Source organism: Talpa occidentalis, unplaced genomic scaffold, assembly GCF_014898055.3.
Source record: "Talpa occidentalis isolate TD23 unplaced genomic scaffold, MPIMG_talOcc4v2.1 talOcc4.6, whole genome shotgun sequence".
In the NCBI taxonomy this organism is placed as follows: Eukaryota; Metazoa; Chordata; class Mammalia; order Eulipotyphla; family Talpidae; genus Talpa; species Talpa occidentalis.
In genome coordinates, this window is record NW_023604972.1 from 135,835,092 (window position 1) to 135,860,656 (window position 25,565).

Consider the following 25,565-nt stretch of genomic DNA (forward strand, 5'->3'; position numbering starts at 1 on the left):
TCACATGGGGTATATTGGATAAAAACCCCAAGCGGGGAGAAACCTATGTTTGTTTTCATTTTCATTGTGCTAAGTGCCGAAGTGCGACCCCCTCCCCCAAGTGACTGCCTCTGGAATTTGTCTGCTGAGGTGGGAAGGGTGTTTTTCATAGAAAGGGAGCGAAGAAGCTAGAAAAGTCCTTTCTGTTCTCACTCTGATGGTGGGTGGCCCATATGCCCAGCGCATGTGTAAGGGTGCATGTGTAAGGGTGGGTGGCACATATGCCCAGCTCATGTGTAATAGGATATAAAACCTGCACAGTAAGTTTGCATTTTTTTTCACTTGAGAGTTTTGATCACCAGGGACAAAGGAACACCTACACCACATAATTATGAATAATAGTCATATTTGAAAATAAGATCTCTCATACGGGTTGAATTTGAATATTGCACATGAATGCGTCCATCCTCATTATCTGTCCTGAATTACATAACAAAACATTAGACAGGTTCGTAAGAATTAGGGCCACATGAAACTTCACATCATCCTTGGTGCTAACTAGGTGAGGGTTAAACAAGGATGATCCATTTCATATTAACAAGACTCACACAATATAAAAAGTTGCTCCTAAAAAAAGCAAAGCGGTGTTTAAATTCAGTAGCAAAATATATATATATACTTTCTCTGTATATGTGCACACATCACTATGCATATGTGAGTGTGTATAGGTAGATCAATTTACTTTTCTCTTTTCCTGACATCAGGTCTTCTTAAGTGTCAGACACCATCTCGCTATCCATGAGAAGTGTGGCCCCTGGGGAGTCAGGCTGGGCTTTCTGGAGACAGTGTTCTGGAAGCAACCCCAGTGCAGCTGACCCCCATCCTGAAAGTAGGCCTGATTCTTCTGCCCATCGCTGAGCTGTTACCCAAGTCCAACCTGTTAAATCAGATTACAGATGAGCCCTTTGTTACAAGCAGGACTAACCTTCCCAAGCAATTCTGCCTCTCCAGATAGAGAAACCCAGCACTAGCCCTTTGTCCACAAGCCACCCACACATCAGAAGGCCTGAGCACCGCCCACATACGAGCACAAGTCCCCTCCTCCAGAGGTCGTCACCACTCTGCAGTTGTCTGTCTCCTGGATGCTTTGCCCAGTAACCTGATGGCAAACTAGCTTTTCTGTGCCTCCAGCCAATAGCATTCAACTCTTTTGTTCTCCAGGACCACTTCCCAAAATGTGATAAAGGCCCGTTCCCCCAATTATTCTGGAAGGTAAATCTGAGGTCGGGGTTTTTGCTTTAAAGTTCTTTCTCTTCCCAAACCCTAGTGGCATATAATTGGCATCTATGCACATTGGGTAAATGAGCCCTTGATTTTGGGGTAACATTTTTATTCGTGTAGAGGTAGGGGAAGCTTGACTGAGAAAATGCTGTTACCAACGATTCTTTCCAAGCCACCCATGTGTCTCACCAACCCAACACAAAAACCCAAGGTGACTCAGCTCGTTGTCCACTCAGTGGCCAGACTGTCCATGAACTTCATGACCTGACTTCACCACCCAGCAGGACTGCACGTCCACACGCAGCCTCAGCATCACCAAAGGAGCGGATGATGCGTCCAGCCATGGAGAGCGTGTGCTGTGCCGCAGAGCTGTGCCAGGCCATGCGCACAGCCGCTGACCCTGTGGGGTTGCTCCTCAGAGGCTCCCTGTTGGGCCCCGTGACCTCTTCAGTGCGTGAGCATTTAGTTTTCAGACTTGAGCAGGACATTATGACCAAAGTCCGTGCTGAGCCAGCATCTGAGATCAACCTGACCTCTGTCCTGTGATCAGCTTAGAAACCCCGTCTTTCTAAAGCCAAAAGCTATTTCCCAGCTCACACGATGGCCAGACCTGATCAGGACCAGGGAAGAGCTTGACTGCCCAGTCTCAGTCACACCACTTGGTTGCCAGGTGCCGCCCAGATTCAATAAGGGAATGTAACTTATAGTGCACCCCAAATTGCCTCCTAATATATGAAAATTTCAGAGCTCACTTATCTCCAGGTGTTTGTACAAATGAATGGTGAGTGAGAACTGGATTTATGAATTGCTGAGGCCTCCTTCAGCTTCTAGAACTGATGTCCTTCCCATCCTGTGACCTGGTCTTCCGGGGGCCACCTCAGCCCAGGGTCTTCATTCAAGTGAGCTGGCCTCTGGTCCCCACGCCAGCACTTGGGGCGAGGGAGCCCTGTGCTTGTCACCTCATCACAACACAAGGTTGTCTTGTAAACTGGAGATCTAAACAGCGAGAAGCACTTGGGGTGCGGCGGATAGTTCATGGCCTGATGAAATCAAGAGTCCGAGACATCCAGTTATTTACAAAAACAGCAAACTCACGAGCAACGTTAGTACAAGTAACAGTAGCTCAGAACTGGCAAAGCAAGTAGCAGAGGCCCCGCCTCTATAATTAGGTCCATAATAAATGACTGGGCTGCACCTAATGTCTCGTCAGCCGCAGAGGGAGAGGTAGAAGCAAACATATCCCATGCTCAGGAAATACAGAAGTGGAATTTTAAGTCAAGAGTTGGGGCTTCAGTTAAGACAATGGAATTCATGACCTGAAGTGGAGCGATGGCCTGTTAGCACCACACAATGGAAAACATTTACGATATTCGGTTGTTCAATTCCTCAACAGAATGAAGACCAGAGCTCTGATGAGGTGCCTGCACCGTGCACCAGGCCCGGCGTGCATCACAGACAGGCCAGGGCAACGCTGCCAATGGTGCCGAAGAGGAAGCTGCGGTGCTGCCTGTGCAGCCTCTCCAGCTCGAGCACTACTGACTGGGTGGGGGTGGGGGAGGGGTGATCTTTGTCTGGGGGCAGGGGTGCCCTGTGGTTGCAGGTACTCACCAGGATGCCTGAGGCACCACCACCTGCATCAGGCTAAAGCATCTCCAAATAGTGCCAAGTGTCCCCTGGTGTCAAAGTCAGCCCCAGGTAGACGACTGCTCCTGTGCGGCGCTCCTGAGGCCCAGCCTGGCTCCACCCCAGGGCCCTGCCTTCTCAGAGTAAACACTTTCTGAAAGACAAAACTTCCAGAGAGCGAAATGTACCCCGAAAGCGGGACACACACTGTTCCGTCAGCAAAGAGTGGAACGTTTGTTTCCAGACGGCCATGGAGCCTTCCCGAAATTCGTGTATTGAAGCCCTGACTCCCAGGAACTTGGAATATAAAAGAGTTTGGCAACAGGATCATTAAAAGGTAATTAAGTAAGATGAGACCACGGCTGAGCTCCCGGCTGGTAAGACTGGGGGCTCCGAACAGGAAAGGAAGTCTGGACACAGCTGCCCCCAGAGGCGAGGCCGCGTGACCACTCGGGGAGAAGCAGGTTTCCTGCGAGCCAAGGAGATTGGCTGCAGAAGAAGTGGACCCTGACAACTCTTGAATCTCAAAATTTTAATCTTCAGAGCTGTGAGAAAATACATTTCTATTATTTAAGCCACCGGTCTGTGGCATTTTGTTAGGGCGGCCTGAGCAAGCTCATCGGGGGCTCGCGCGTGCTCCGCTGAAGCCGAGCCGCCTGCGGAGGAAGTTTAAATTGGACTTGTCGGCGAGCAGCGAGCCTCAGTCTGGCGGGTGGGGCACTCCCGAGAGAGCCGTGTCGCCAGCAGTGAGGGCCACTCCCGAGGGGCTCCGAGGCCTTGAGCAGGGGCAGCGGCCACCCCCAAACCGGGCTTCTCCAGGCTCTCCCAGCAGCTCCGTGTCTCCTGCCTCAGCCGAGTCCCTGGAGGAGGCCGACCAGCATGGCCACCCGTCCTCCAGCCCCAGCCCCAGGTGAGGCCTGAGCAGGTGGCGCCGGAACCCTTCCTCCCCTGCCCTCCGCTCCCCTGCCCTCCCCGTTCCGCCTCCGGGCAAAGCCTTCCATTGGGTCTCAGCCCACTTCAAGGTCAGGCCTTTCAGGGGACCCCCGGGCCCTGTGAAGGTTCTCTCTGGACCCATTTGGGGAAGCAGAAACTCAGCCACCTGACCAATGAGATAGAGAATGAGGTTTTAAAATATGATGCACAACGTCTTCACTTTGTGGGCCGAGTTGAAGAGTGTGTCCCAAATTCACACCTTCTTTGGAAACAGGGTCTTTGCTGATATCATCAGATTGAGGAGTTTGAGATGAGGGCGCCCTGGGTTAGGGCGAGCCCTAAGTCCGATGAACATGTGCTGGTGAGAGGCAGAGCCGAGGGAGACTTCGAGGAGAAGGCAGAGGCTGGGGTGTGTGGCCACCAGCCTGGGGCAGCCCACAGCCCCCGGAGGCGGGAGCGGATTCCCAGGGAACCCCCAGCGGGAACCCCCAGAGGGAACCCCCAGTAGGAACCCCCAGCGGGAACCCCCATCGGGATCCCCCAGCGGGAACCCCCAGCGGGAACCATCCTGTCTGTGCTGTGACTTCCTGCTTCGGGCTTTCAGAATGGTCAGAAAACTCATTTCTCTTGTCTTAAGACACTCTGGTCGCCGCGGCAGCAGCCCTGGCAAGTGAGTTTGCTGAGGAAAATTCCCTCTAGCTGTGAAGAAGAGGCCAACCTCATTCTGGCTCTGTCACTGCTGGGTGCTTTTTAAGCCGTGTCCCTCCCCCCGGGCGCGTGTCCCTTTGGCGTGTCATCTCGAGAGACTGAGGCCCTGAGCTCGCGCCTCCTTCAGGGCTGGTGGGAAATGCCATGCCCTTTGCTCTGCCCACATCAGCCTGCACCAGCTTGTGCCCAGCAGCTCCTCGAGCAAGGCCTCCAAGCGAGCAGCCAGCCTCCGCTCACACTCCTTCCTTCATGAGCTCACTTGGCCTCTGAGCCCCCGGCAGGGGAGAAGCTACTCCGGGAAAGACCAGCGTCGAGTGACACCCACAGAAACCAAGAGGACCCGAAAGCTTCTCCCGCACCTGGGCCACCCACGGGCCATCACAGACCCGCCTGCTTCCAAAGGCCTTTAGGACAAACTGACATCAGACAGAGCCAGAAGAGTGACTCCGACAGCCTTGAATGATGGCGGGCGGATTCAGTGTTGCCTCCTCCAGCCTCAACCCAGCAGGTCTTGCCAAGGTTAAGTGAATCAGCCTCAGACACGGGCAGGAACACAGCAAAAGAAAGAAAACCCCCATGAATCCACTTGGTGGCTAATCGGGTTTCTGGGCATTTCTGCTTCAGCGCCAACATTCCTTGCCATCCGAGCCAGCCTTGGCACATGCCCCCGTCAGCCCAGGTGCTAAATTAAGTTTGAAGACATTTTAGGTATTCGTTTTTGATCAGGCTTTTGGCACCCAGAAGGGGAACTAAGACGAGGCAGCTGTGCTTTGAAAGGTACGTCTCTACGCCGAGAGCGGCCAAAAGTAACAAGTAGCTTTGCAGGTCAACGCGTCCGTGCTGAGGCCGAGCTGACTGCCTGGGCTCGAGGGGAGATAATGGAGGAAGTGGGTTCCCGGTGGCTCCCAGGCCTCACGCGTGGGCACCGTCTCACCGCCAGGCTGAGCCTTCACAGTGGCAATAGTGAAACTGCAAGGATGTGACAATGTGTCTCCAAAGGACTGCAGCTGTCGCGGTGCTTTGGTCGCATGGCTCTGAGAATCTGACCCAGGCTGCAGTCAGCCAAAGGGAATTAATCTGCTCACGTAAAGGAAAAGCAGGTTTCAGGCACGGCGGGATTCAGAGGCCACATCAAGCCATCACAGGCCTGTATCCCGCCATCTCTCAGGTCTTCCTCCAGCTGTCCTGGCTGTGATGTCCAGGCACAGAAGTGAAAAAGTCTCCAGGAATTTTTCCATTCAGTTTTAAGTTCCGGAAGCAAGAATAACTCAACGCAGCCTCAGCAAAAGTCTCAGGGCATCTCGTTCATCGGTCTGCGGTCACATGCTGTTCTCCAGATGAGTTATTATAGATGCAAGAAAGGAAAGCTCTAGGGACACAAACTTTTAAACAATTATGTATCAAACATCATCTTAAGGACTTCACTAGATAGTTCTTAAATTGGTTTTTAAAATTTTTTTGATATGAGAAGTTTTATACTATTAAGAGATTTGATCTTACAGACAAGGAAAGAGAGACTCAGAGAGGTTAATTAACCTGTCTAAGGTCACACAGTATGTGGTGGGAGCTAGAGAGTTGCTGGATTTTGGACTTGAGTTATGGTGGGGCTTGGGGACTCTCTGATTCAAAATAGGATCATGTCTCTAGCAACCCGGACAGATGTTCATGCAGCTGTCACACTCTTCCAGAAACGTACACCAAACTAAATCAGCCCAATCTAATACAATAGTGAGCAAGCAAGTTCCTTCTTATACTGAACTTGCTCCACTCCTGAAACAGGACCAATCCAGGGGACCTGGGCTGACCCACTTAGGGGGTTCTCGCCTGCATGCTTAAGAATGTAGGACATGACCCAAAAGCAGACACACGGTGGAAACAATAGCAAGATTTATTTACACAGGGAGTGAGAAGAGAAAGGGGGAATTCATAGGCTGGAAGGGCCAGATGCTGTCTGTCCTCACCCAGATAGTGGCTGCCGAGCAGAGCACAAGATCCAAGCTGAAGCCACGTGTGGAAACTGGGGGCTTCTCCAAAGACACCCTTCTCACCAAGAGTGCAACTCTGCCCCTTCCTCCCTCCCACTGCTGCTCAGAGGTGAGTCTGGAGAGTCCCATCTCCCACCATCCAGCTGGCAATGTGCCACCCCCGACCTCACAGCTGGCCCCTCACTGTTCTGATACCCCCCGTAAGCGCCTTTCTCTGTAGCTCTTGGACACTGAGCTGATTAATTCCATCTAAGTTTTCTTTTCATTTATTCCATAGTCACATCACGTTCCTGGTGCTTCCTAAGCATGACTCAACAGAAACTCCAGGTCATTTTTGTTGGGGAGCTTTTGATCATCTCTGCAAATGGGAATTACTATCACCAGGACGCTCTCGTCTTGCATCTCTGTCCTCGGTCTCTTCAATTGCACTTGTTTTCCATCTTGTTTGTTTCAGCCCTGCCTTTCTGCATCTTGTTCAGCCCTGAGGGAGCTGTCAGTGCCCCAGCCTGACCTGCGGGTACCACGTCCTCTAGGAGTGAGCTCGTTCAGGGACATGGGAGCCCAGTCAGCTCCTCAGGGCCCACCAGTCTTATCAGCGGAGAATACGAGTCCACTTGCTGTTTTCAGGTGGAGGGTCCATGGCCCTCGCTTGTGAGTGTCCTCTGTGCGCTTTCCACCACAGTGGCCATGGAGGGCAGCATCTCAGTCTTGGCAATGTCACGGTGCTTTCTTCTCCGTGAAGTGGCCTCCCAAATTTGCACTCTCTCCTACCTCTCAAGTGACCTTGGGCAGGTCATTTGCTTGTCAGGGCCTCGGCTCCCCAGGAGCAAAATTAGAGTATGTATTAGATGTATATCGAATATCCCTGCCAGAAAATTTATTTTCTGAAACCTACAAAGCTTTCATCTCCTTTATAATGGTGTGGTTCTGGAGTGAGACACTATTTTTAAAATACCCTCAATTTCCTGCCATGATAAATAGTGGTTGAGCTAAATGTTTCACCTATTATGTTCAGAGTCCATCCATTTATTTGCTCGTTGGTTTTTTTCATTCTCTCATCGCCTTTCATAGGTTTGCATAGCAAAGTCACTCCTTGCCTGTCCACGAAAATCTCAGAGTGATTCTTGGTGGTGGGTGAAGTGTGCCCTTCAGACATTTGAATATTTACCACTCCTCGAAGCAGTTCCCACCAGGAATGCCAAGTGATCTGCTTTCCATTACAGGCCTGAAAATAGGTTATTTTCTGTTAAAAGAAAAGAAGTCGATGGCACGTTATTTCCTCTTCCATGACTGTGTCCTGTCTGGCTGACTCCCGGGAGCTGCTGTCTCTCTAGCGTCCTGGCCCAGCTGACACCTATGAGTCCATCAGCATTCCTGCCACAAGCCACCCCCCCCACACACACACACACACTCACACACACACACAGAGCTTTAAAAGGCTGAGCATTTATCTATCACAGCAGCCCTGGTCCCTGCACGGTGCCAAGTACACACTCATCTCCCAAAAAATGAATCCCAAGTGCAGCAGGTCTGCATTTAGCTTGAATGTAAAGGAACAAGAAGTTATAAAAGTAATGAAAGCAGGTGCTGTTTTCAAACCTCCCGTTAGAGAAAGCCAGTGTGGATGGTTTCCCCGACACCTCAGTGACAACTGTCCAACTATGGATATGTCAGCGCAGCCTGGAAACTTGCCCAGAAAACTATGATTTCTGTAGTGATGGCAGGTCTTCAAAATATCCAGCAATGCTCACAGACTAACAGGAGATGTTATGTCAGAGAGACGGACTCCCGGGTCAACCGTGCAAGACACAAGCTCCCAAGTAAGTGCTGGCGGCACGCAGGACGCTGCCTGCTGTTAGAAGTTTGATGTGAGCCTTTCTTTACTCAAGGTGAGAACCAAGTTTGCACGGGCTTCTTTGACGAGAGTCTGTGATTCAACCAAGTTATAATATACCCAAGACAACGGGTTTTCCAAATAGAGAGTAGCTGACTCGGGCTGATGAGGGAGAAGGCGGTGTCTGTAGATTGTCGGGAAAGCTGGTGAAAGAGAGTTGAGGCCAAGGTTCTGCACATGACACCTGCCTCCCAGTCACAGAGCTGCTCTGGGAGGCCTGCGGCTGGTGGTCTGGGTGCAGAGGAAGCAGCCCCAACACGGAGGCCCCCCTGCTGTGCCTGCTGCAGGGAGGGACCCTGCAGAGAGCCGTGCAGACCCTCACTCCGGGAGGAGTGGACTCTGCACCCACCTCCCTGCCCATCACTCCGTTCCCCACTGACACGTCCCACGGAAGGGGCTGATGGCCCAAGCCAGGCCACTGTCTGCGAGGAGGCCTCGAAGGCAGTTCAGAACCCAAATGCTTTGGCCTTTGCCTTGGGCAGGTGGGACGGACTCCAAGTCCCCGCAAAGAAGTCTTCACTGAGCCACGTCAACAAATGCTCATGGGGTCGGGGGTTGTCATTGCGCTCACCGTCCCCACTCAGGCCTGAGCCAGCAGCAGCCAGGACGATGTCCTGCAGCCAATCAGGGCCGCCGCTGAGCCTGCCCGTTCCTGAGTCCGCCTTGGTCCCGCCCTCCTCTCAGCAGGTGTCAGGGATTCAAAGGTCAAGGGTCAAGGTAGAGCACCAGGGACTCCATGAATGCCCGGTAGGGTAAGTGAACCGTTGTCAGGTTTTGACCCCGCTGGCCTCTGTGGCTGTCACCTGCGGCCTTGAACGCAGGAGTCTCTTGGGCGCGCGGGCACGGCCCCTGGAGTGTGCTGTGGGCCTGCGTGAGTGGGCGCTCCTGGGCCAGAGGCTGAGGCTGTAGGGGCAGCGTCACTCAGAGACGGGTTGGCTCCGGTGCCGCGGCTCCAGGAGGGCGAGAGGAAGAGAGAATGCCACAGGAGAATGCCAGAGAGAGCCCAGAGAGACGGCAACGTTTCCCCAGGGGCCGGGAGACCTGCCAGCCTCCGACCCCGGCCTGCTGGCTCTTCCCTCAACAGCTGGCGTAGAAAGAGCATTAAAGCCTGAAAACACCACCGAGGGCTCCAGGGCGCTTTATCATCTGCCCCCTTCGTAGAGCACCCGCCCTGTGCCTGTTGGCGCCACACCCCCACCTCAGACCCCCAGAGGACTAGCCGAGTGCACGCAGGCGGGTTCAGACAAAGGACCGAAGGACTGTGGCTGAGAGGAAGGAAACAAGGGGTGGGCCCTGTGACTGCACCCCGCCATGCTGGGTAGCGGGGAAACAGAACCTGGCTGAGTGGAGGAGACCCCGAAGTTGGGGAGATCAAGGAGGCCCGAATGCCAGAGAGGAGGAAGTGCAGAGCGGTGAGTCTCCCCCACTCCCCCTGCGTCCTCCCTTCCAAGCCAGCACCCCTTTTGCAGTCTCACGTTGGGAGAACAGCTTGTTAAGTCCCAAGTGCGTCAAAGAGCACAGCAGTGAAAAGGCAGCACGGATTTGACCAGACAGAGGCCCCCCCAAGCTTCCCAGGACACACGTTAAAAACAAAGATTGTTTCTTGAGATGCTTCTGCAAATGTCTTCATTAATTCCACCTGAAGTGATCTCCTAGCCGGCCTTTCCTCCCCCACATGGTTGGAGAACAAGCTAGGCCTAGGGAAGGCTTGGTCCTTGGAGTTATAAACGACTTAAACAGTCATGATCATTCCAGCTGTGAAAGTCAGCAGAACAGGAGCCGCTGCAGGATGGTTAAAGGCTCACAGATCTTTTTTAATGAAACATTGAAAAGGATTTGAAATTGCACACCTGGAGAGTAGCGGGGGCGGGGGGAGAGGGGAGTGATTGACAGGGGTCTTTCTCGTTCCATTAGAAACTCTTGTAAATGACCCGTTGCTTGCAAATAATCTTGGCAGGAAGAAGTTTCCCCAGGCTCAAGCTTTTGTCTGATTTTAGAAGTGATTGTCCTTAAATTGGACCCCAGAGCACTGGCATGGTTTCCTGGAAGACGGGAGGAAAATGAAAGGATAACTGGAGTCAACTGATTCCTAATCAACTTGGAGATCAACAATTTTTCAATATCAATATATTAAAATATATATATTTTCAATATATCAATATATTAATATATATATTTTTCAATATATCATAGACTCTTTTGGCCTGCTAGACTTTTAACTTATTTCCGCTGTCCTTGTAATATTAAACACTCTACTTGACAGAAGAGACTGCTGACGGTAAAAATCAATGAGCTGCGTTTGCTCTGTATGCGAAGGCGACGTGGCCACTTATGCCCACTCGAAGTACGTGGCGGGGTGGGGGGCATTTTCCAGGCTGCCCTATCCACGTGTCCTCCCGTCTTGTGTCATAACTCGCCCGGCATGGAGAGCTCATGGCATCGTGCACAGGCTCTGTATTCCCTTGATATCAAAAGGTGTAACATCAGTACTCCGGTTTCTGCCCCTTTAAAATGGTAAAGAACAGGCGTGTGCAAAAAACAGAAATCTGTTGATTTTTCTTCCTCCTTTGCACTCCCCCGACCCCCAAATGATTGCAGGGAGAGAGAAAGCCGGACACAGAGAAAGTGGGGTGTAAAGGCAGGAATGGACACAGTGCAGGTTTCCTGATCCCGCAGACCGGGTAAAGGAGGAGTCAGAGTCCTCAGGGGTTTTGCAGGTCTTTTATTGGGATTTACCCGGTACACAGCAGGCAGGGGTGCTGGGGGGCCGGGAGGCAGGCAGGCCTCCCAGCCCCCAGCAAATCCGCACTATCTGGGCTCTCCGGTGATCTCGGCTTCTCTTCGGCTTCTGCTGCTGCTGCTGGCGTCCCCGTGACGCCGCCCTTAAAAGCCCAGTCTCAGCCCAGGTGAATCCCATCTACCTCTGCCCACACCCTACTCCAGGTGCCGCCATCAGGCATGCACTCAGGACCGCAAGGATCTATCACCTACCCTGATGGCGGGAGGGCAGAAAAGCCTGACATTTTTCCTCACCCTAAGAACAACTAAGAACAACTCACAAGAAATCTAAGAACAACTCACGTGTGTGAACTTTGTATCTCGCAATCTTTCTTTTTACTCGCAGTGACTCCAGCCTCTGAAATCTCATTTTCTGATATCTGTCCAACGTGTTCTTTTTTCCTAGTCTATGCTTGATTAAAAGACCGCGGCATGTTGCGATATCATTGTTGGTAACCTCGAGTATTGAATTGCTATATATTTTGCTACCTCATTTCAGAAAATACATTGAAACCTGCCCTTGAATAGAGTTAAATTCTGATCACACAGTGGGTGCCCAATGCATATTTGCATACTCAGTGAGCAAAGGATCTCTGGGGAAAGAAAAAATACGATTGTATTTCAGAACCTTTCACAGTCAGAAATCGCCTCCAGAGCAGACCCGCAGCTTTCTGCCACGTGTGTCCTCCCGCCTCCCAACACTGACCATCACACAGAGCCTTCGCCGACTTCCGTGTCCGGATACACATCCTCACCCTCCAGCGCCCACGCGTGGCTCCAGGCTCACGCAGTCCACGCCAGTACCGCTGCCTTTAGGGAGCTTCGCTGATGCTGTGGTCTGACCTCCACCCCTCCTCACCGCCGCAGCACCATTCCAAGCTTCCAATGTGCTGCCCTGCACGATATTTATTGGTTTGTTCTGTTGATCCTCAAAGACAACTTGAGATCCATCTTGATGGCGTGAGGGCCTGGCACCAAGTTGGCGCAGTTCTTAGACAGGTCACACAAAACACATTGTGTCTTCTCAGCGGGGAGGTTCCTGGCACAATGGGCCAGTTACCCAGAAATAACCAGGACGACATGTGCCCCTTTAGACGGAATGACTTGAGTCATACTGAAATCAGTCATCAGCTGCACAGAAACGCGCGTGTGACAGCATCCTGCGTTCCCGCGGGGAGCTCCTGACATCCAGCAGAACTCCGGGGAGAATAACGAGGAGTGAGAGGTCAGGCGTGGTTCTTCTGTTGGATGGGGACTTTGCGAAAATCTCTTTCAACCAAAGCAAAACCAAGGAGAAAATGATAAATGACTCTAAAAAAAAAAAAAAAAAAAAAAGAGGTAAGAATCTGCTCAAAACTATTTCAAGCTTGGGAAAGACTTGCACATATCAAAGGGACCAACTAACAAAAAAAATTAACCAAAAGTGAAGTTTGTAGAATTTGGGGACCCAGAGCAGAGGCACTGGTCAGGCGACAGTTCTTAGGCCCCTAAAGTACTGAGATTTTAAGCCAGATAACAGACTGAAAAAATGATTTGATGCTTTGGTTAATTTCTTTTGGCTCATTCTCCATTTTAACTTAGACCACTGATTAGAAAATCTGTGTGGAAGAAACACCAATAAAAATGATCTCTAGCTAAGGACAGGGTGTTTGATTCAGCTATAAAGTCATAAAGACATTTATGTGAAGTCTTCTCAAAGGAGCCTCAGCAGTCAAAAAAGATAAACTCATGCCGTTCACAGCAACATGGATGGAGCTAGAAGGGATCGTGCTTGGCGAAATAAACCAGAAAGAAAAAGAAAAATATCGGATGGTCTCACAGGAGAAATGTCAAGGAACCAAATAAGGAATCAGGAAAAAATAGATAATAAATTAAAAAACAAAACAGGCAACTATAAATCAGAGACATTCTGCAGGGGTCGGGGGGGATCAGATCGGGTGGAAGAGCACCAGGGACTGTGGCGATGGCGCACGGGTGGCCGGGTGGAGGGAATTTTACGGGGACTGCACCCGAGAGGAGAAACCATGCATTATACAAAAAAGGAGGAGTGGTGTAAAGTGTCTATAAAATAAAATGAAACTTGATTTTTTAAAAAAGGAGCCAAATCCTCCTGTTCCCTCAGGGCAGCCGGCAAGTTCTCCTTGGAAGACAGGACGTCTCTGCTGTGATCAGTCGTTGGAAACTTCACTACTGGACTCACAAGGCATTTCGTTCATGAGATCTTTATTTTCTCTGACATAAGCATTTACCTGGGAAGATCTTAATGCACCTGCAGCAGGAGGACACCCAAAGCCCGGGATGCGCTGGGGGGACACGGACAGGTTCGCAGTTTAACTGCGTCTCGTTAGTAAAGACAAGCTCACAAACTGGACGCCCTTGGGGGCAGTTTCCAAACTCTAATAACCACCGGCTGTCAAGACCGTTTCTGTGATCCGGTCGCTAACTCCAGACGAGCAGAGGGTTCAGGCATCGAGACGCCGTTAAGCGACTTGGGGTGTAAGATTCCCAGCGGCTCAGCCCGGCCGGGCCTAACTGCCGCCGCCGTGGATGTGAACAGCGAACGCTCTGCCGTTGCTTACAGGAAGGTTTGGCATGATTGAAAAAAGGAAAATCAACAGTGAGACAGTGGAAAACCTGAACTTAATGACAAAACAGCTTCTGGTGAGAAAAGCGCCGCGCACTCGCAACCGCTGCTCTCGGAACGAAGCACCTGAGGGGGACAGCGCAGCCCTCGCGGCTTTTTAGCCATCCTGCCCTCTGCGCCGCCGCCGTGGGCCTTGGCCCTGCTCTGTCTCACCTGCAGCAGGGATTTAGGAAACCTAAGGAAGGGTCCAGGAAAAAGACCAATTATAATAAAGTAAAAATCAAAATCACCAAGCACCTGTAAACCAGAGACACACTGCAGGGGTGGAGGGGGGAGTAGGACAAGACCAGGGGGGTGGGGATTGCGTGGGGACTGTCACCAAGATGCAAATGCAGGCATTGTGCTAAAATGAAAAATGACGTAAAATATATATATATAATAAAATAAAAATGCTCACAAAAAAGAAGAATGAATTTGGACTGGGTGCAGGCAAAGGACAGGTGGTGCAGAGGGGCACCCAGGAGAAACCCCGATGTAGCCCTGTCCCGCCTGCTGCTCTCCCAGGGTCTCCCTCAATCCCAGGAAGCGCCCTCCTGCCTCCACTGCTCCTTCCTGGTCTCCGCTTTGTCCTCTTCTGCCCCTTAACTCGGCCTCCTCACTGTCTGGGGGCACGCTGGGGTTGGGGGGCAGGGCAGGGGGGAATGATAGGGGATTTTCCAATATCCGTGCTGCCTTGAGAGGAACGTAACCGCCTGGAGTCGATGTTGTCACAGACACGATTCTGCCTCCAACGTCCATGCGCCTCGAATGGCCGTCAGGTTGGCTGCAGAGGCGGTTCAGAAGACACCTGAACACTCGCCTGCCCTCCAGGGCCCGCTTGCTGGAAGCTTCCATGTGTCTCATTGAACACCTTCTTCGTGGTCCCTCGTCACAGCGCGTGGTTTGAATTTGCTTTTCCCTGGTGAATAATCACGTGGAGCAACGTCCTTGCAGCCACTGGTTCTTATAATATCTGCTTTATGTTTTCAGGAGACTCGCATTTTATCCATGGTTTCTTGGGCAGTTTATCTCCCTATTATTGAGCCATGGGGCGCTTTACTAACTCTGCTTACAAGTTCTTGGCTAAATATCAGCATAAAATCATTTGTCCCAAAATTTGTGGCTTATCTATTCATTTTCAAGTCTCTTCCAAAAAGCAAAAACAGATTTAAATTTGATGAAATTTAATTCTTCCATTTTGTGATGAGTGTTGTGAGTGTCTGAGAACAACCTTGCCCGCCATGAGGCTGTGAAGATGTTCTCCTGTGTTTTGTAGCTTTAGCTATTATACTTAGATTTTGGATCCTTTTCTAGTTTGTTGCTGCTGCTTGCTTTGTCTGGGGCCTTTGTTTCTTGGCTTGTATGATGGCAGGTCGGATGCAAGGCTCAGATTTTGCTTGTGGGTTTTGAATGAATCTTGTCCCTTTGTGGAGAAGACTATGCTTTGCCACTGAACACACACCAGAGACTTGCATGTCTAACCGCAGGGAGTGTTAGGAAATGGACTTATTCTTAAGTAATTAGGAAACTGGGCGGCTTAACAAGCAATGGACGAAGGAGCATTCAGGACAGGGGCTGTGGGAAAAGGGAGACAAATGACTCATCTCCACAGTGATGCCAGCTTACCGCCTGGAGAATGTTCTATCTGCAAGGGGTGGGCTTGGGGGAGAGCAAATCAGTCCAGTAGTCCCCAAGTTAAGACTGAGGTTAGGGTCCAGGCAGGCCAGAGCAGCTGTTGCCCCACTGGCACATTCTGGAATGCTTAGTACAGGAGCCATATGGGCAGGAAGCTAGCAGTTTCTGCATAGGGGCTTCCTGAGCCACCTCTGCAAAGAAACCAGATGCTTTGGCGTTCCTGGTGAAAGAACTTCAGGCAAAACCATAACCCCCTACTGCCACCGCCCCCAACCCAACCCCAGAGTGGCAAGAACTTTGGTGAGGCCACAGCTCTTCCCAGAAACTTGGTGGTCCATGCTGTGGGTGGCCAGGAGCCCCAACTGTAACAGGAAAGGACGAACAGGGTAGAGAGGCCAGGGGGTGGCTGTGCAAACACCTGAGAGACACTTGTGGGGACTTGTTTCCAGCAACAACTGAGTCTGTGGGAGGCGTGGCTGGGGTCCTGCTCAAAAGCCATAGCCAAGGTGCCATCCTGCCAGGGGGTTACCTGTGAGTCCTAGCTCAGCAAGTAATGGCCTGTCATCCACTGGCCCCGTGACACCTCTCACCTGTCTAGTGTCAACCACACATACTGACGAACATTCTCGAAGCATGGAATAGGACCTCCAGGAAAATAGGAGCTTGTCCGTGTCATTGGCTGGTGTGCCCGAAGCTTGGAATGATATTGGCCGTATGGGTGATCACAGTATTTGTTACAGGAATAACTATCAAACAACCTCACATGTTTCCCTCAGATATATATGTGTTCCCTCTGATATACATGCCCCAGCCCCAAGCACCCCCCTCACCCCATCTGTACTCAACGTTCGCATCAGAAGTTCTTCCGTTATAAAACCTTTATCTCCAGATCAGGATTGGGATCATCTCTCCCACAGCCATGCAGCCGTCAGCATCAGTCCGTTCCTGTGTCCGGCACGCCCCACGCGATGCAGAGTGAGGATGCACCACATCACTGGCCACGAGCCTGGCTGCAAAGGTACCACGGTCTTGTTGAGGCAAAGAAACCATGCCCGATTTAATTTACCTCCAATCTACAGCCCCTTGCTAGCGTAGCTGAGGTGTCCTTCCTCACCACACCAAAAGCCAAAAAATGATGAACATTCTGTGCCAGGTAAATAATGAAAATGACAAGTCTCCACTTCCACCCCCTAATTAGTTCATCGTTACAGCTGCCTTCAAGTTACGCAGAGTAACAACTGTCGTTGAGCTGTGGATTCACCTGGAAGTAACATGTTGGTGAATGTTTTGCTCCTGGCTCTTGTAACAGAAAATTTCATTATTCAAAAACCTTCCAGCAATATCCCAACATATTAATTTCAAAAACTCATTCATTCAAAAACCTTATTCTGTTGGATTCCACGTTAAAGTAAAAGACTCATTAAAAAGGGAATAACAAGACTGGAAATGATCTGAGTCATAAGGCCCATCCCCCATTTTTCAAGTAAGACCCATTTTAGCCTCTGTCCTTGGAGAAATTGACCATGTGTGGTTCTTAACACCACTGGCCGGGGAACACACCGCCATCCCTGTAAGCACTTCGTAGTTAGGACAGCACCCACCAGGTCAAGGTCAAACCCAACCATCTCTTCTTGAGCAGCCCGCTTTGGTTTGGCTACCATAATTGGTTACAAAAATGGTCCCAAACTGTGGACATTCACTCTCTTTTAGTTGAGACAGTCTCCTGGACTCAGTAAAATCCTCCAGCATGGTTCAGAATCAGATATACTGTTCTCTAAGCTCTGACTTCCAAAATATAGAACTTCCAGAACAGTCCTAATGTAAACTCATTATACACATTCCTTCACACATCAGGGGTCTCCGTGAGGACACACAAACTTCAGTCTGCCACTGCAGAATTGGGGGTGACCAAAGAGGACAGTGTGAGGTGGTGGCTGATGCATAAATCCCCACATGAACCATGAACCATCATACTTCAAGAGCAAAATCCTGTGAGAATGGCTAATATCAAAACCACCACAAACAGCAAATGTTGGTAGGGTGTGGAAAATACAGAACTCTTGTGCACTGTGTGTGGGAATGTGGGCTGGCGCAGCCCCTGTGGAGAACAGTATGGAGGTTTCTCAAAATATTAGAAAAAGATCTACCAGGTGATCTAGCAATTCCACACCTAGGTGTCTACCCAAAGAATGCTAAAACACTAATTTGAAGACTATCTGCCCACCTATGTTCATTGTAGCGCTATTCAGAATAGCCAAGATATAGAAACAACCTCAATGCCTTATCAACAGAGCAGTGGATTAAGAAGATGTGGTATATACACATACATACATATATATCACATATATACACGATGGAATACTACTCAGCAATAAAAAAGATGAACTCACCATTTCAATGATGTGGATGGAACTAGAAGGATTATGCTAAGCAAAATAAGTCAGAAAGGAAAAGACATACACTGGATGATTTCCCTCATAATGTAGAATATAGAGATATGAAGCAATAGACCAAACTAAACCAAACAAATCCTTGCAATTTGACAGCCTCACTAAGGCTACCAGAAGGGGAGGATGAGGTCTGTGGAGCAAATGGAGGAGGGTCCCGGGACCGCTGGCTGGCTGGTGGGGCTGTGGTGAGGGCGTGGTATAGTAATCCACATCTGGGGCCGGGGACCTGTGCTCCAGATCACACACGTGTTGTCAACCAATGTCCTCAATTTAAAAATAATACAATTTTTTTAAAAAGAGCAACATTCCTGAAGACAGAAACAATGGGAACTCGGCTCTGCATTGTCCTGATCTGACTGTCTTCACTGCTTCCAGCCACGACTGTGGAAGACTCCGCCTTTGGTGAGCCAAATTCACTCTGTTGAAAACACAAACAGGATTTGTACACATGTAGCCTACACTCATCCGTGCCATGATTTCTTTGTGGTCTGAAATCAAAGAATCAATAATATATTCAATTGCCCTGACTGGTAGTTACAGATCTATCCTCGGTTCATACCAGCAACCTCCTCCGACAGATTTTGAGTCCGCTGTTATAGCTCACTGTGCAATTGTGCAAAAGATTTCTTAGCTACCAACTGCTTGGCCTTGGATGGGGCCTTGAGCACATCTCCCCAGGTCCTTGCAAACTGTCTCAAGCTGCTCACTCGGCTCGCACCAGCCTGTTCCTATCTGCTACCTCCTCTCCGTAACGGGCCACCTGGTTCCCACACTTCAGTGGCTTTGCCCTAATGGTGGGAAGAAGAAGTTGAAGCACCTTGAAGGGTTCCTCCTCATCCCTGCCCTCCGCCCCCTTTCCAGCCACATGAAGGACTCACCACTGCCCAGACATCGCGGTGCTCCTGGTCTTGACCCTTCCTGTGTGCTCTAACCTGTGCCTGGAATTCTCATCCTTGAACTTGAAGCCCCAGATTCCACTCCCTCTTCTCCAGGGATCCCTCTTCTGCCACGGTGCTCCCAACACACCAAGTGACACCTAGAGGAGTGAGGATGCTGGACAGCACCAAGCAGTGAATGGACTGAGCTGGAAGGAGAGGCCACTAGGGGGTGTCTGGCCAGAGATCAGACCCTGCCCGCTGGTCACTTCATGGCCCCTGACTGCTCCAGACGCAGAGATGAAGGGGGTACTGGCATACCCCCTGAGAAGCCCCATTTCCGGCTAAGTCTCATGTGCTTCTCCCCTGTCATGAAACTCATGCCAGGAAACAAAGTTGCTTCATGACACACTACAGGGGATACGGTGCTGTGGCTGTGCAGACTCCAGGAAGGCAGGGCTGTGCCTCGTGGGCATCCCAGCGATGCCCACTCCGTGCCTGCTGCATGACTGGCTCTCACTGTGCGTCGGCTGCTTTGCCAGCACAAACAGAGATTAATGAGGAACCTGGAAGCCGTCCCTTTGCCACTGATGTGCAGTCGCAGGTATTTGTGACAGGGGAACAACTTAGCAAAGCAAACCCGGCGGCCAATGGCCTTTATTATTGGCTTTGAGCCAATTATTCCCCTTCCTGGAATCCTGGAGCTGCAAGAATTCTAAAGGTCAACATAACATGCACAAATGGCATTTCCTTCACATCAGAAATAAGAGTTATTCCCTCCACAGGGAGCTGATTTGCTCCTCCTTTTTTTATTTTCAAACAGATACAACCTCTTTAAATTTGAAGAGTCTTGTGAAAATAGCCAGAGCTAGTCATGGTGATTTTTCTTGGACCAACAGGCTGTCGAGCAATGGCAAAGCCCTCCTCGGGACCGCCACTTCCATGGGTTCTGTCTGGAGCCTGTGATCAGCATCTCGGACAGATTTCAAAATACAAATACAGTCAAGTCTTGCTTCACAAGTGGGAGAAATATGCCATTGGGTGATTTAATTATTGTGCAGCATCATAGAGTGAGATCCCACAAACCTGGGGGCTTCGGCCCACTGCACACCTGGGCTTTGTGGTCCTGCCTGCTTGGATCCCCACCCCCGAGGCTGGTGGACTGAAGTGCCCTTAAGTGACTGGACGGCATCATCGTAACTACGCAGAAATCACATTGTACTACATGGCCTGGAATGTTCTGTCTCATCTGGACTGCCAAGAAATATTGTTTGCATCCTAAGCCCCACTGAGTAGCCATCCTCACTGCACTGCCCTTGCTTCATCGTGAACTTATCTGTCCTCAGAGAATAACTTAACAGTTAATGTCCAGGGTCTTTATAGTGCTCCATGCAGCCCAAGCACGTCTGAGAGGGTTTGTCAAAGCAGAATGAATTCAGGAGAGACAGATGCTTAATTTTTTGTTTTTACTTACCTTAAATGAAACACTATTTTCAGAGCTAAAATGACAGACCGGCTTAGCTGCGGGCCATGGCAGAAAATCCAAACAAAAGCTTTCCTGGCAGCCCCTACACACAGGGGACCCCAGCGTCCACCCCCCTGATGGGCTGTCGACACACTTCGCTCCATAGACAGGTAAATTTAGGAAAGGGAAAAAATCAGCAAGTCGAGCTGTTGGTCATTTTAATTCTTCATTTTCCTGAACGGATTTTTTTTTCTTGGTCTATTAAAAAATACACAGCTGCTTGTTCAGAATCTTTTCACGAAACAGACGTCGAGGCTAATCCATTTTGCTATTTTGAAGACCCGTCTCCTGCTCGCTGAAAGCTGCTCTTGTGGGAAGGGGAGCGCCCACACCCCTCGGCGCGGCTGCGTTGTCAGACTCCAGACGTCGGCTGCACAGGCATTTCCACGACGTCACCTAATTCATCTGAGAAGCAGAGTCCACGTCCTCCCCACCAGGTGAGCCCACGCGGCGACGTCTTCCCTCTCTAAGGAGGAAGGCATGTGTAGCCCCCCGGAGCCTTGTAGCCCCCCGGAGCCTTGTAGCCCCCTGGAGCCTTGTAGCCCCTCGGAGCCTTGTAGCCCCCCAGAGCCTTGCACCCCCAGCCCCTCATGCACAGTGAGACTCCGTGGTGTCTGTTGAGAGTGGAGACATGGAAGCCAAGGGAGATATTTGACGAGATGAGAGTAGATCCAGAACCCAGCCACTCCCGCCATGCCAGTTGCGCCCACCCTGCAGTTGGCTGTGGGTCGAAAGGGGCTCCTGAGGCTGGACGGGGGCCTCAGGGACGGCAGCTGTCCCCTGGGCTCATCTGGGGCCAAGCGCGAGCTTGTTCACTGACTGCTCAGAGCAGCGAGCACAGGCGCAGGAGGAAGGAGGGTTCACTGAAGCCCCTTTGAGGAGCCGGCGGCCGTGAGAGCGCACGCCCTGAGTGGGGGCCCTCGGCCGGCCCGGCCGCCCCAGCCCGCTCCCAGCAGCCTCCCCCTCTGGATTCCACGCTGTCCTCAGAGAGGGGTGAGGCAGCCACACTGCGGGCTCTGCAGACTTGGAGGAGAGGAAAGGGGAAAAGAGGAAAGTGGCCAGGAGAAAGTGACCCCTCAAAGAGGCACCAGGCTAGCCTGCCACACCCCAGCTTTGCGAGCAGCACAGCACCACGTAAGGGGCATACCAGGACCCAGAAAGAGCCCCGCTCACCCCAGAAAACAAGACCAAGAACACGTTTCAATGGGAGGAAGAGATGTACTTGTGATGAGCACAAGAAGGCCTAATGTGTTATTATTTAGCGATTCATTTTACTCGTGAATATTTTATTGATTAAATCGTGTTTTATTGATATATATTATTTTGTTCTATCATACTTATAAAGTATTAGGTTACAAAAATGGGGGAACAATAGCGTTCCCCCGTTTCATCATCTCCTCTTGCTAAATAAAGTACAGAGGCCATCACGTCCCAGTGAAAAAAAGAGCAAATGGGGGTGTCACGGCGAGAGGCTGTGGACACAGTGTCAGCAAGAGCGCCCAGGCTCTGGGGCGTCAGCTTCAGGGGCTTTTCGTTGGTCCGTGAGGTTCCTAGTCCGAACAGACGTTGTAAATGAGGTGAAGTGTCGCTGAGGATGATGCAGGCCCACCGGCTCCTGAAGCCCAGCCCCAGACCCCTGACTGCCTGGTGGGGAGGGTCCCTACAGCCTCTCCTTGTGCATGAAACAACACCGGAGACAGAGATTCATGCCTCTAACCCCACCACTGTCCTCACACATCACAAAGACATCTCGGCCAGCCCCTTCACCACGAGCTAAGAAGCAGTGCGTCCACGCCAGCGCTGGTTCTAGAAGCAACTGTGCACCGTGCAAGCCGCGCCTGATTCCACGCTTAAAAAACAACACAGCGAAATAGCCAGAAAGAAAAAGAAAAATACCAGACGGTCTCCCTCATAGCAGGAATCTAGAAAACCTAAATAAGGGACCAGGAAAAAGACTAATTATAATAAAGTGAAAATCAAAATCAGCCTGGCGATGTTTGCGGAATTTCAGCGACAGCAAGAATGATGCGAACTTCCCTGTCTGGGGAACTGGTGACCCTCCGGGATGACAGCCGCACCGTGAGCTTGAGCGACCTACCCCTGCTCCCTTCACCGCTGGGTCACTAAGAGACGCACGGAGGGGGGAGGCCGCAGATGATGATTTTAAAATAATGAGTGAATATGTCTCATTTAATCGCTGTATCTGTCTGAGTCTCTACACCTCTAACATTTATTCCTTTGCCACATGACTCACACGAGAAAAAGCTGGTCATGCAGAGAATTAGACAAAGGGGTGTGGGCGTGATTCCCTAAGACGGTCGTGACAAAGGGCTGCACGTGAGTGTTTCAAGCAAAGTCGATGCATCGTTTCCTGAACCTGGAGAAATCCAAGGCCTCGGAGTCGTAGGGCTGGTTTCTCTTGAGGGCTGTGAGGAAGAATGTGCTCCACAAAAGGAAATTTTCCTCTTCGATCCTAGGAGCTGGCATTCATACAGTTTCAAACTTTTAACCTGAAGCACAGTCAAGTGTCTCCGAAATATAAGGCCCGTTTTTGTATGCTTTTCACTGGTGGTTCTCAATGAAAACCATCAAGCACTCTCCCATCCCATGACGTGGGGACGTCTTCACCCCAGGGTGCTCCTCTGCGGTCCCAGGTGCAAGACCAGCCATGGCAGGTATGTCCAGATGGAGAGCAAGATCCCGGACTCCAGGTCAGCGGCTCTTCCCTAAGGAGCCACGGCCCAGCTCTGCTGTGTCCATGAAATGCTGCCACCAACACAGGCAAGAGAGTGAAGAGGAAATGTCTCAGCTTTTGAGAACAGAAGATTATGAACATGGATGTAAGTCTTGGGAGAGCGGCCCTGTTGCTCCTAATACAAGGCCACGTCTGTGTGACAACGCTTTCTGATTGCAGAGGTGGTGATTTTAAAGTTAATAAGTCAACGTGTATCCTTAAGTCACTAATATCAGTGACCTAACCAATAGTTTGGGGAAATAAATAGATAAAACCAAGACCCATTGGAGTTGGTATTCATGGAAAGGAAATTCCTCCACAGTAGCGCCATGGAAATACCCAGCCTCGGTTTTGTTAAATTTCTCATCAGCTGTTGCTTCCCGCTGAGTGTGACTTCTCGGCTATTAGCAGGATCCACGGAACCCTCACTTCAACCTGGTTTTACAAGAGAGTGCTGTGATGCTTTGTGAAAGAAATTGCCTACCTGCATCGAATTATTACTCCTAAAACCATTGATTCTGTTTTGCAGGACTGTAAAATGGAGGACCCTATCCCCAAATTTTATCAGCTCTATATTTTAGGTTAAAAAAAGGATATTTTTCTTGCTGTTGATCTATAGTTAAGACTAATAAAAACTGCTCATTCCATTGAAAATAAGCCAGGTCTCCGGGAGTTTGCCCTGGGCGCGATGCCCACAGCCAGACAGTCCTGTGGGAAGGATTTGCCCATGTCCTTTTCGGCCCCCATGTGAATTGCATCCCCTGACCTCCAAGCCAGAAGAACTAAACGAATCCCCCAACATTCCCCGACCCCACCTCCTGTTCCAGTAATAAGCTGCAACCAGCAAACTCATGCAATAAGTGACTGTGCCCTTGTGCCTTCTCTCCTCTCTTTTCAAACCTTCCGTGTGGCGAGAGCTGACTTTCACCTTGGCGTTCTAGCCTCTGACATCCCGGTGAGTGGCATTTTCCTCTGCTCCTCTCCTGCTCACTTCTCATCAAGCCTCACCTGTCCAGCCCTCAGCATGTCCTGATGGATGCTTCCAGCAAAGATGTCAATGATTCTGTTGTGTTTCCTCTGCCAGAAAGCACTCTGTTTAACAGCAGAGATTACTGGATTAAGCTAACAGTCCTGCCCGCACATTAGAATCACCTGCAGCACTTAAACGTTACCAAATGCCCACACTCTGTTCAGTTATTCAAATCGAATAGGTCCTGGGTGGCACCCAGCATCAGAACTGTTTTCAAATCCAGTCCACATGACGTCAGGCCAGAGGCTGGACAGTGCTGCTTAGCCCAAGAGAGAGGAACGGGGGCTGACTTCAGAGCTGGTGCTGACTAAGGAGACCAAGGTCAGGAAGGTGCCTCCATCTCACTGCGTTGCCAACTAGCTGCTCCTCCCAAGCAAGAGACCTTCTTATACCCTGGTGTTTGTTGACAGAAATAATTTCCTGAGTCTCACCTAATGATGACAAATGAAACAATTGTCCAGAAACTCTCTTTCTCTGACCAGCTGCCCCAACCAAGATCTTTGAGTTGGCAGAAATATGGTCAGTCCCACAATATGGCACCTCCTACGAGATCTGACTCCTCCAAGACTCCACCATTGCTTCTCATCATCGGAGGAGGGCTGAGCTATTTTCTGGGGGTCCCCAAAGAAACAAATTATAAATGGTCTTGTTCATTTATCCCAGAAATGGGGACAAGAGGCCTCCCTGGTGGTGCAAGGGGTTAGGACGCAACCTATGGGGCTATTGGCAGGCACTGCAGCACGAGTTCGATCCCCGGGCAGGGAGCTACCCACATGGCGCAGCAGACTTCTCCTGACTTACCTGCTGCTCCCCTCAGCAGTATATTTCAGTCAATCTGCCTGTCTGCTGCCCACTCAGTCTCTGGTGAGCCTCTCACCCCCCCCACAACTCTGGCCTATACCCCAGCTCTTGTATGCATAAATAAATAAATCTTTAAAAAATTTTTTTTAATAAATGGAAGGCGATCTGGTGACAAGGACTGTCAAGGCTGTACAATCTCTCCAACAGGAGGGCCATAATGGAGCGGGTGAGCCATTCTATTTAGATTCATAACTGACTCACAATTGGAAATGGTTGGCTGCTTAATTACAAAGTTTGTGTTCCCGAGTGATGAATTCAATGCAATGGCTTCATTTTATGTAAGTCCCACTTAAAGCCACATTGCCTGAAATGGAGCCCATTTGAAATAAATCTCACTGCACACTAGAGACTGGAAAAACAGATTACAATGAAAATGAATCCAAAAATCTATTTCTTTCCTCTTACTGAACTTGCCAAAATTTTAAATTGTGTATTTATATAAGGATCTTGACGTCCTCTTGGCCTAACCACATAATACAGGTTACACACCATATTATAAAAATCCTTTGAATTAATTGTATTCTTTTCAAGTCTAGGCAGGAGTTCTAACACTTACAGAGCCCCAAAACTCAAAGTGACCTTCAGAGGACATCTGTGGGATCACCTCCTCCGACCGTGGTGGGCTGTGCCCTCTGGGCTTGCTAAGGTCAC